This window comes from Falco cherrug, chromosome 6 (assembly GCF_023634085.1).
Source record: "Falco cherrug isolate bFalChe1 chromosome 6, bFalChe1.pri, whole genome shotgun sequence".
In the NCBI taxonomy this organism is placed as follows: Eukaryota; Metazoa; Chordata; class Aves; order Falconiformes; family Falconidae; genus Falco; species Falco cherrug.
Genome location: NC_073702.1, coordinates 85,092,090 through 85,102,803, shown reverse-complemented (window position 1 = coordinate 85,102,803; position 10,714 = coordinate 85,092,090). Strand labels below are relative to the sequence as shown.

Below are 10,714 nucleotides of genomic sequence, written 5' to 3'. Positions count from 1 at the left end.
GTGCTATAGTGTGCATTCAGTAATGCAGCATCAGCAAATTCAGAGCAAAGTTGTGAATAAACCAGGGTATACCATAGCTTAGCTCTGGTCACGCCTTGATTTGCATGCTGTACCTCTCAGCCAAAGTGATTGCACCCTCCCTCTCCCCAACCCTAAGCACAAGTTTTTAAACACTAGTTTGCCCGTGTCACAAATTAATTATCTCTTGAATACAGATTTGTGTAATTCCAGTTCCATATGGTTTAAATCTCTTCCTAGAAGACAGCTGATTGTGGCAGAGCACATGTTAGGGGTCACACACTAGAAGCCTGCCTAGTCATGCAGCACTGACAGGACAATTGCAATGATCCCAAACTTAAGTGTTTGTTAATCTAGGGTCACAATTTCCTGTGCCATTCAAGCAGCAGTACCTGCCTGAAAACATATTCAGTCTCCTGGCCACCCACCTTCCCCATGGAAGAAAGTTCACAAGTGCTCTATTCCATTCAAATTCTTTTCTCATCCTGATGTTGCTTTGCACTAATTTTATAGGGATGGAAAAAGGCAGAGACTGCAGCTCATTTATGCTGGAACACAAAATAAGGAGACTACTTGAACGTTAGAATGGCTAAGTTGAATTAGCAATCAACTCTAACACAATGCACTCTGAAACAGAATTTTCTCAGAATACAATGAACTGTATTTTGAACCTGAAGCAGCTTAGACCTAGTGCCAAAAGGTCTGACAAACAGAAACCCTGGTTGTTCCATTTATAGCTTTGTATCATTTAACCCTTAATGCCTTTGACAAGGATGTTCCTTGGCTATAACAGCAGACTTACAAAAGAGGATTAGAGTTTGGGGGTGGGGAAGTGGCAAGTCAAGCCACAAGAAAACATTGGGCTGCTGTGAAAAAGTAATGTGGTTTTAGGCAAATTGAGACCATCTGTCATAAAGTACACAAAGCGGGACTAAACCTCAAGAAACTCATTGTAACAAGCATTAGATAATGTGAGGAGGTTGGGAGTGCTGTAAAGGTCTGACAATCTTTGTGATGAACCCTATTCATTCACAGGGGAAAAATTAGCTTCAGATCCACAGACATCTGGCTTTCTAAAATTAAAGGTAGAAACTTTCAATTTTCCACAGAAGAGTCTCTTCACAATGGTGCTGTTCATTGCTTTCTTTCACTTATTTCCCATCTATCTCATCCTTGACTACATAAGAGCAGTGCAGAAGAAAACGAGTCATGACATCATTGCAGGGGATCCATGGTTTGATCCACTAAAGTTACCCATGGCCTTTCCCTTGCTGTATCTTGAGAGAATTTTAAAAAGTCAGAGGAAGACCTATGGAGTGGCTGCAGGGTAAGGTGGCCTGGTCAGAAAAACTGCAGATGAGTCCGTTTTAATGAAGGAGCCAGACCCATGTCACCATCTGCCATCTTATGGTTTGAGAATATGAAACATTTTCTAAAATACATCTCTCTTTTTAATGTGGTCATTGTGCAGGGACTGGGGGTGAGGAGATGGTAAAAGACTTGAATTGTGCTTTGCCCCTCAACACACCCTGGTGACAGCAGCTCTGATGGTCCCTGAAAGATAGATTAGATTGAAAAATCTTTTTTTCTAACCATACCCTGGTTTTATCTGTTACTATACTGAAATTAATGCATATATTACTTAGTTGCAATATACACCAGTGGACGTAAATGCACTTAAATGCAGTCGAAGAATCCATGTACCTGGGACATTCTCCTACTGACACTTTGGAAAGACTGAAAGTGTCCTCTGCAATTTACATTCCAGTTGAATATAAGCTCTCTCTTTCTATGTTAAAAACTGAGGTTGCAATTGTCTCACCAAGACCAAGTTCTGCTCTCGGATCTGTGAGAAGCCTGTCAAAGTGGTAACAGAGAAGACAGAGTTCAGCTCCCTGTGAGCACACATCTTCCAGTGGTAAGTTATGGGTGATATCATTCCAGGACTCTGGCACTGGCAAACTCTGCATGCCAGACACAGGAAACCAAGAAAAATAAGACAAACCACAGAAGCCTCCAAAATTGTATCATTTTTATAGTTTAGTGAGAAGATGGATGTTCTCACTGTGACTGACCTCCAAGAACTAGATTTTTTTAAGCCAATACAAATATTAGCTTATTTTTTTAAGTCTCTGAACATTCATATAACATGAAGGACAGGACAATCCAGCTTAGTTTTGATCAGCTTTTTAGACCATTATCCAGCCTTTACTTTACTTAGCAACTCCAGATCAGGAGAACAGTTTTGAAAAAAAAATTATACCAACTACCTTGTAAAATAAATAATTCAATGGTTTCTTAGACTTAGCAACCATAATCTCAGAAGTCAGTTTTCTATATTTTCTCTAGAAATTATTTATAGATAAATACTTAGGTTATTTAGTTCTAGCTAAAAAGTTTTTTAAAATGTTCATTGTAATTCCAATGAACATTGGAGGTCATCATATTTGCTAATAAAAAAGTTTTAATATACTAAAGTTAGCATTAACTAATTTTAAATGCTCTTGATTGGAGAAAAAATTGAAAGATGAACTAAAATTAGTATCTAGTTTAGCCAAATTACCTAATTGTTGAAAAAGTGATGATAATGATATAAACGTGGCTGCTAATTGATCTCAAAACATCCCCATTTGCACACATTAACTGTATGCCTTAACTGAACTATTATCTGCTGAAAGCATTTGCCAACTATTCTACTTACAATTATTTCTATTTGTGTCACATTTATGGTTTCTGTGACAGACATTTTTCCCAGTTTGGTCAAATTCCAAGCAAGAGAATAATGAACAAGACATCTACAGTCTTGATTTTCAGTAACATTACCTTCTGTATAAAATTTAGTATTATTTTTAGCCAGTGTTACTAGCCTCTATATAGCAACAACTGTTTCAGGACTTCCAGGTATGACAACAATGCCAATTAAGCAAATTAAGAAGCCAGTACTGCATTCTTGATTCTCAGAATCTTCCCAGATGAAGGCACTACAACTCTATACATAGCAAGTTTATACATGTTGACAGAGTTCCCTCTTTGCCTGATGAGTATAAATACAAGTGTGATATAAATATTTTCCTTGACTATAAAGAATTAACAATCACTAACAAAATTATTATTACACAATAAATATATGTGTAATCTGCAATTGAATGAATTGTAGGGAATCAATACTAGAAGGTGCTGAGCCTCCCTAAGGTGCCAGTTCTTAGCTTTCTGAGCAGCAGTATTCCACAGCCCTCATTTTGAGCACTCGCACGCAGAAGTGAACAGGAGGATTGTTAATCCAAGTACAATAGAGCAGAATCTCCTCGTCTACCACTCGGCTTTGCACCAACATTTTACTAGCTATATAGGAAATACTGTCATTAATATAAACAAGCATTTAAGCAAGTCCTTAACTACCGTAAAAATACAATGGTACCAAAACTTTTTTCTTTTTAAGAAAAGAGTAATTATTTCACTACAACTGGGCTCTCAGCTCCTTAGCTAATGAGAAGGAAAGCCATAAGAGAAGTGAATCATCCTTGTCCTGAGATTTGTGGTGAGCCACAACAGGACCTCCTGAAATGGGGGCCCCTCCATTAAATGACCACAGTGAGTTGCCTTGTGTGTTCCACTGTATCCTATACAAATTTAGATGTATCAATTCTCTTCATATACTTTAACATAACTCACAGCAGCATATAATCATGCCACTAAATGTATAGTTCTTAAATTTTCTTTGCATTAGTGTTGAACTGGTATTCTCCCAGTTGCATGACTGTATTTTAGTACATTGCATATGTATTTATCCTAATTCTTGCAGCTTCTCTTTGAGATAGATACATCAGAGATATCATGAGGACAATTTAGATTCTGGGTTTTTTGCATCCCTTCAACTCAACTGCTTGTAGTATACACAAGGATAACTCACCTACCAGAATAACACTTCATTGCAGTTCAAAACTGGGTCACTTTTGGATAACAGATTTAGAATCCATTTTATAGAGAGTTACAAACAAGTAACCAAGTAATCAGGCTAGTATTTGGAATATGCATCAAATCCTTTGTTTCCATCTCTAGATGCAAACACTCTTCAAATCTCTGCAGACTTATCCTTAGAGAGTAGGACTGGAACATTTATTTTCTAACTACACAAACTGCAAAACAAAGCATGGGAAATTAAGAAGCTTGCCCAAGATTACTTCAGTGACAGCAAGCAAAGCAGGAATTTCAATGGAATTCTCAGACACGCAAGCAACTTAAATATGCTGGTATACAAAATTGTTCCAATTTATCCAGCTTGAAGAGAAGCAGTAAACATCTGGAGTAAACATTTGAAAAAATGCCCTAGCCAATGCTATTCTTGATAACTTGGTTAACTAACCATGAAATACTGTTAGGATGCAATTTATTTTCTGTTTACTGCTTGCAATCCTTTCACTTTAGAGTATTGAATATCTCCTTTCCTAAAACCAAGATTAAACAAGTGTTTTCAAATACAGGGAGCAGGAAGGGTAATCGTTTCTTAAAAAATACTACCATAATGCTGTGACAGTTACCTGCAAGCACTGCAGGAATTAAAGATATACCGTCTAGACTTTTAAGTTTCTAAGTATCAATCTTATCAGCCTTAAGTTTTAAAGCCCTATTAAACAAAATAATGTATCACATGCATTTTCAAGTGCAATGGAACTGTGTTCCTCCCATTTGGCCAAATTTTAAAATTGTTTGGAGTGCTAATTGGAAAGAAAGGATATTATTAATGTTTGAAAACGTAGTTTAAAAGTGAGAAAGTAGGAAATTTCTTTGCTGTTGAAGCCCAAAAATTTAGTGGTCTGGGTAAAATTGATTCGTTAATCTCATTCATAAGCAGCTCTGAATTGGCATAAATAAGTTCACCGTAGGAACAAGGGGCAAGCTGCACAGTTGTTATTTGTTGTTACTATCAAATAAGGAATTTATTTTAAAGAAACAAATACCAACCAATGGAAGCAACCAAAAAACCCCCCTGAAATATCTTAAGATGTAAGCCATGTTTCTTCCCCTTGCTGCTACAGAGGTAATGACACCTTCTGGCAGTGCGGTGGTCAGACAAGAGCTTCTGATCCACTTCCAGCTGCAAAGAACTGCCAAAAAAAAATTAATTTAGCTTCAAAGTGGTAAACTCTACTATATTTCTGGAAGCTTTCTCACTCAGAGTTTAATACTGAGTTCTGCCAAATACTAACAGAAATCGTTAATGAGGAAAGATAATAATCATTTCTGAGAAATCAATAAATTAAGTCCAATTAGTATCAGGTTAGAATAATTACATTTAGTCACTCCCTTTATCTGTCAGCTACCTCATTTTAGAAAAACAAAATCAATCATGTTGAACTGGCATCCTTTAATACAGCAGACAAAAATAACACAAGCCAACAGACGAAAGACAAGCTAGATTTAAACTAAAAAGTAAATCCATCTTTTGAGTACTTATGCTCTTACAAGTGTTGCAATAATTTCTCCTTCACTGCAAATACTTAAACTTGATGCTTTCTAAAAAACAAACTCTGGTGCTGTCCGAGATACTGGCCTTGAAACAAGCTAAACAAAACCCTAATTTCCTGTTTGACACAGGCTGTAGAGTCGTTCATATTAACTTCAGGTTTTTTAAAGTAATGCAAAGAATAAAACTTCTAATCTTCCTAGATTCAATCTTATTGATCTAAGGGTACACTGACTGTGCCTCAAACATTTAAACCACCTTGCTCCAGGTCACATGGACTTTTCTAACACCGAACAGTTACTTTGAAGCCATTAAAGAATCCTTCCCAAAACAGGACCTCACACAGGTACATGCCATGTTCCAAATCCAGAATTTTACATCTGTTAAAAGTAAGATTTTGCCTGGAGCAGAAAAGTCTGGGGAGAATGAGAGCTATTGGAACAGAAACTATAATGCTTCACACAAGGCAAGGCTCCCTGACAAGCATTTTTATCCTACTGACCTAATGTTTCCTAGAGTCTCCTGTATAAGGGAAGAAAATTTGTAGTCCCACTTTCCACAGAGAAGAACCGGAGATCAACAGTACTCTCAGATGGTGCGTTTCAGGATGCATAAGCTGAACTCTGCAATGAAAGCAAGGAAGGAGGTCCTACTCCAAACGGGGCAGTAACTCATTTCATTCACTGCAGAATATTATTCTTCAGCCTAATGTGAAGGTGAAATTTTAGTTTTAAGTAGTAAGTGATCATAGATGAATAAAAAATCATAGCAGAAGTAATTTAGATGCAGCATATACATAAAGCATCAGATGTTAAACAGATGGAATGGTCTATTTCACTGCATTACATAAGCTATGCAGAGCACAGTAGAGGTGTCCCAACTTGTTTCTTAAAGAAATCATAAACCGTACCTCAATTTAACTTGTGTTCTTGTAAAATCTGACAAAATTCACTCCATGCCTATGTCTGCAGAATGCATATTCTGAAGAGGATGTAAACAGCTTTAAATGCATGCCTTAAGCACGGAAATCCTGTCTCTACTAGACTATTCTTGAATGGAAAAGACTGTTTATAGAATGTGTAATATTAAGAAAAATACCTACTTGATACCTCTCCTGCCATAGTACCAGAGGAACCCTCCCTATACTTATGACTTTGCTGTGCAAACATGTCAGGAGAGGTAACCCTTTCTAAAGTCCATCTTTCATTCAAAGCAAATATTGCCACATCAGCCTAAAAGAATTCTCTTAAACCTCTGAGTACTTCTGAAAAGCTACTTTTCTACCCCAGCTTGAAGGCTAGAAGTTACATATCTATATTTTTATAGATGTTTAAATGTGCATTTCTACAGCATAGTTACCTCCTGCTGAAAGTATTCTCCACCTCTTCCAAATTCCAACACTCCCTCAGTCCTGTTCCCTAGAATAGTTGTTTTGTTATTAACTCTCCCTGCTGTTTTTCCTTTTTATGCAGTTTTATCATACCATTTTTCTTCACCTCTTCTCTGTCACCTCTAAAGTTTTCATCATCCAGCACAACTTTTTCTGCATAATTCATTCTATTTCTGGCACAGTGCAGACACTTGGTCTCTGTAAAGTCATAGCCTGTCTTTTATTCCCTGTCCACTGTTGTAGGTATTCAAAGGACTATGCCATATGGGCTATCCTGCAGATATGAAAACTGGTGTGACTTACCAGACACCACCAAAAATAGTAGATAAAGGCCTTATCAGACCCAGAATCTCATAATCTAAAGCCCTTTCTAATAGCCTCGATATGATTTGGTTTTGCCATCCATCATTCCTATTTTTTTCTATGTCATCTGTATTTTACAACAGAGGTTTGAAGCCTGTATTTGTGATGGTTGTTCAAGGGTACTTAAACCTACATATTCCAGTGAAAAACAGTAATTCAACAGTAGCTCATCCTAACTGCATAGCACTTCTGAGCTAACAAATTCAGCTACTAAATCGTTTTCAGTCTTGCCTTCCTCTCCCTATACTTTTTCCTCTCCTATCCTTTTGCTGTCATTTTAAAGCTCTTAATCTTAAAGATTAATCTTTAAATCTTTAGATTTTTTTTATTTATTTATTTTTATATAAAAAAATAAATTATAACTATTTTAAAAAAAAATTAAATTTAAATCTTAAAAAAAATAATCAACTTAAAGACCTCTCTTTAAACTATATTGCCTGGTTAATGCCTTACCTACCCAGCTAGCATAAGTATTCAGACACCCTATCATTTCACTGCCAAACTCAAAGCTATGTAATAATGTAAGAAAGCAACATATAAAAAAAAAAATAAATAACTGGTACAACCAAATCCCAGGTTGCTGCTGCTAGATTCAGGCCGGTTATCAGTATAAAATGACCTCTACTGTTCAGAAAGGGATTTCCACCCTTTTTCTTCCCTTTTAGGTTGACAATTTTAACTTGGTACCCTATCATTCCTAGAACAAGACATTGTTGTAACAATCAGCTGGTAGTTATTCTTTGATGCAAGTAGTAAGAGCAAATAATTGTCTCTTAACTTTACCACTTCAGAACTGTAACCTTCCTTGTTAACAACTTAATTAAAAGATGTTACTCAATACCTAAGGTCTGAATACCCTGAGCTTCTAGTACTTCATAAAGTAAGTTAAGTCAATAATATACAAAAAAACACCAGTGTTGCAAATTCTATCAAAATACTATCATTTAAATGAGTGACTGTTTTTACAACCTGTTTGCAAAGCCCTGTTCTTTCAATATTCTTCAGTCCTATAGAAATTATTAACCACTGTATTGATTCATGTGAGAAGGAACATGTGGTAAATAACCACTGTTGTAAATAGGACAAAATTATTTAAGCAGAAAGACTTAGTTGAATTTGGACAAGTCACTTACCTACAGTTTCAAAACCATAACTTGATTGAGATGATCACACTTTCACATTCTCTGCGACACTGAACATTTGCAGTTCGTATGACCACTCTGCTGAAGGAATGGCTAGTCAGCACTTTCAAAACTGAAGCTCGATTACTACTAGTAAATTTCGTTTTTCCCAGCCAGATTCACCCTTTTAATAGGATATATTGGTAAGAATACTTTGAAGTCATGCTGATAAAATTAGAGAATTAGTTATAGAAACTAAAGAAGTTAAGATTATTAGATTAAAAAGCAAACACACAAAGACATATGTCTCCAAGTTGCCATCTGCTTTCATTTCCTCCTACTCATTTCTTGTTTTCCAGCCACCCTCATATCCTCCAGCTTTCAAATGCCTGGTTTTAAAAACAATGAAACTCTCCCTCCTTCTCTCCATTTTTTTCTACCCTATTTTTTTTTTTTAAATTCAGGCATGTTTTATTTTATCTTTCTCCCTCACTGCATCATAGCCTGTAACAGTTTCTCCCATTTTGACACTGAATAATTTTTACTATGGAATATTACACTACTAAGTCAATTTTAACTTAAGAATAAAGCCTTGCACAAGTTCATTTGCATATGTTACTGTGTCTTTCACAAAACAAACAGCAACCCAAGAATTCCACTTACATATAAAACTTAAATACATGCTTACATGTATTATATACTTACATGTAATAGGCCTCTGCTAGCAGTTTTCTGAAGAAAATCCCCTATAACGTGAAGTCAGAACCCAAGACCTCCAAAGCACAGACCAGAAGCTATGCAGAAGTATTTTAAAGAAATCTACTTTAAGACTATACAATGTAATATAACCAAGAAACACTTTGCATGGATAATTCCACTCTTACCACTGAAATAGCACTCCAGCAATTTACTACATGATCCATGTCTTTTAAGGCATCATCAACTACGTTTTTACTCTCCTGTTCATACAGAAGTATACAGCAAAAGCAGCAAGGCACTAATTTATAACAAAATAAGCGTCACTATGGAGGTATGTATAACACTTGCTTTATTTCCCGATTCTCTCTTCAAAGAAGCTAGAGTAAAGGAATGATAGTATTCTCAATAAATGAACTACAAGAACAGGTAACGTGGTATTTGCAGGCAACAGAATTAGAAGAGGCAGTACTGCTTTCACACATGTAGCTTGCATGTAAGATGTCCTATATCCCCTTAAAATTACCCGTCCTTGAAAATACAAACACCAATAGTTTGTTTCTTCTGGTGATCCACTAAAGCAAGAAACAAGTGGCTTTTTGACTGAACAGGCAGACAACAGGCAAGGATGAAATGTACAAAATAACCTTGCAACTCCCACAGTGATAAACAATGGAGGACAATAGTTATTTTTGTTTTCTCTTCAAAACTTCATTTGGTCCTTACTGTGTGTGTAGCAACACAAAAATTATTCTAGGCAATCAATCTATGACTGGAAACAGAAATATTTATCCCTGGCCTTTGTCACATCATACCAGAGATGATAACTCTTACTGAAGATCAATGTTAAAACCCCTGCTTTTCAGTAAAAGCCTGTGCTAGAGTATCATTGCTTCAGTTCTTTATATCCCATTACTTCAACATTTGTGTTGAAGGCAAGGGGACTGCTCCCACAAATGTACACACAGCCTACTCTTGTAAGCAGCTTCTTTGTAATTTAACACAGCCAGTCACTGTAGTTTCTATTTAAGAGAAACAAGTCCATTGCAGTTAAAAAATCTGCCTCTCATAAGTCGATTTCCAACTTTAATTTTTTGCTTAAAGCTCAACGCTCTCAGGAATGGAAAGGATACATTTCACAGGTTAAGATATCCTTTTGTACCTTCATCTGCTGCAGAGATACTATCCTTTCCTAAAAAAGGGGAAAAAATTTAGACATATCTTGATTTTTTTATCATTTATTTTATTTTTATTTATATCATTTATCATATAGACATATGAGTCAATATAGACTCAAATCCTCATTTTAAAGGTAGAAATCTGAAATCCCATCACATTATTTCATAATTCAGTCATCCAAAGCAAGGACCCTAGTCTTTCCCTGTAGTTGACTGGCTGTTGAAGACTGAAGCTTGGTTTATTGTGAGGACAAAGTTGTTTTGTAACTCTTAGCTCTGAGGACTGATACTTTGTGTCTATTACTGGATAAGACTACAAAGGTGGAAAGAGCAGGCAAAACAGAGGAACGCATTGTGTTTTTTCAGAGAATCTGCAGACCAAATATTTGTGATATTCCTTTCTGCAGTCCCCAAGTTATTCCCACCAATAACATGACTGTATTAAACAGCTAATTGTTTAGAGAGCAGATCTTACCTTGTAGGG

At 36.1% G+C, this 10,714-nt stretch overlaps 1 long non-coding RNA gene across 1 annotated transcript in view; it reads right to left on the bottom strand.

Annotated features, from left to right (window-relative positions):
* The window catches only part of LOC129736371 (uncharacterized), a 57,729-nt gene extending 48,739 nt beyond the window's left edge, over positions 1-8,990 (bottom strand). The window contains exon 1 of the long non-coding RNA XR_008732869.1: positions 8,369-8,990. This is a non-coding gene — a long non-coding RNA (uncharacterized LOC129736371). The remainder of the gene's footprint in view (positions 1-8,368) is intronic.
* Positions 8,991-10,714: the final 1,724 nt, after the last annotated feature.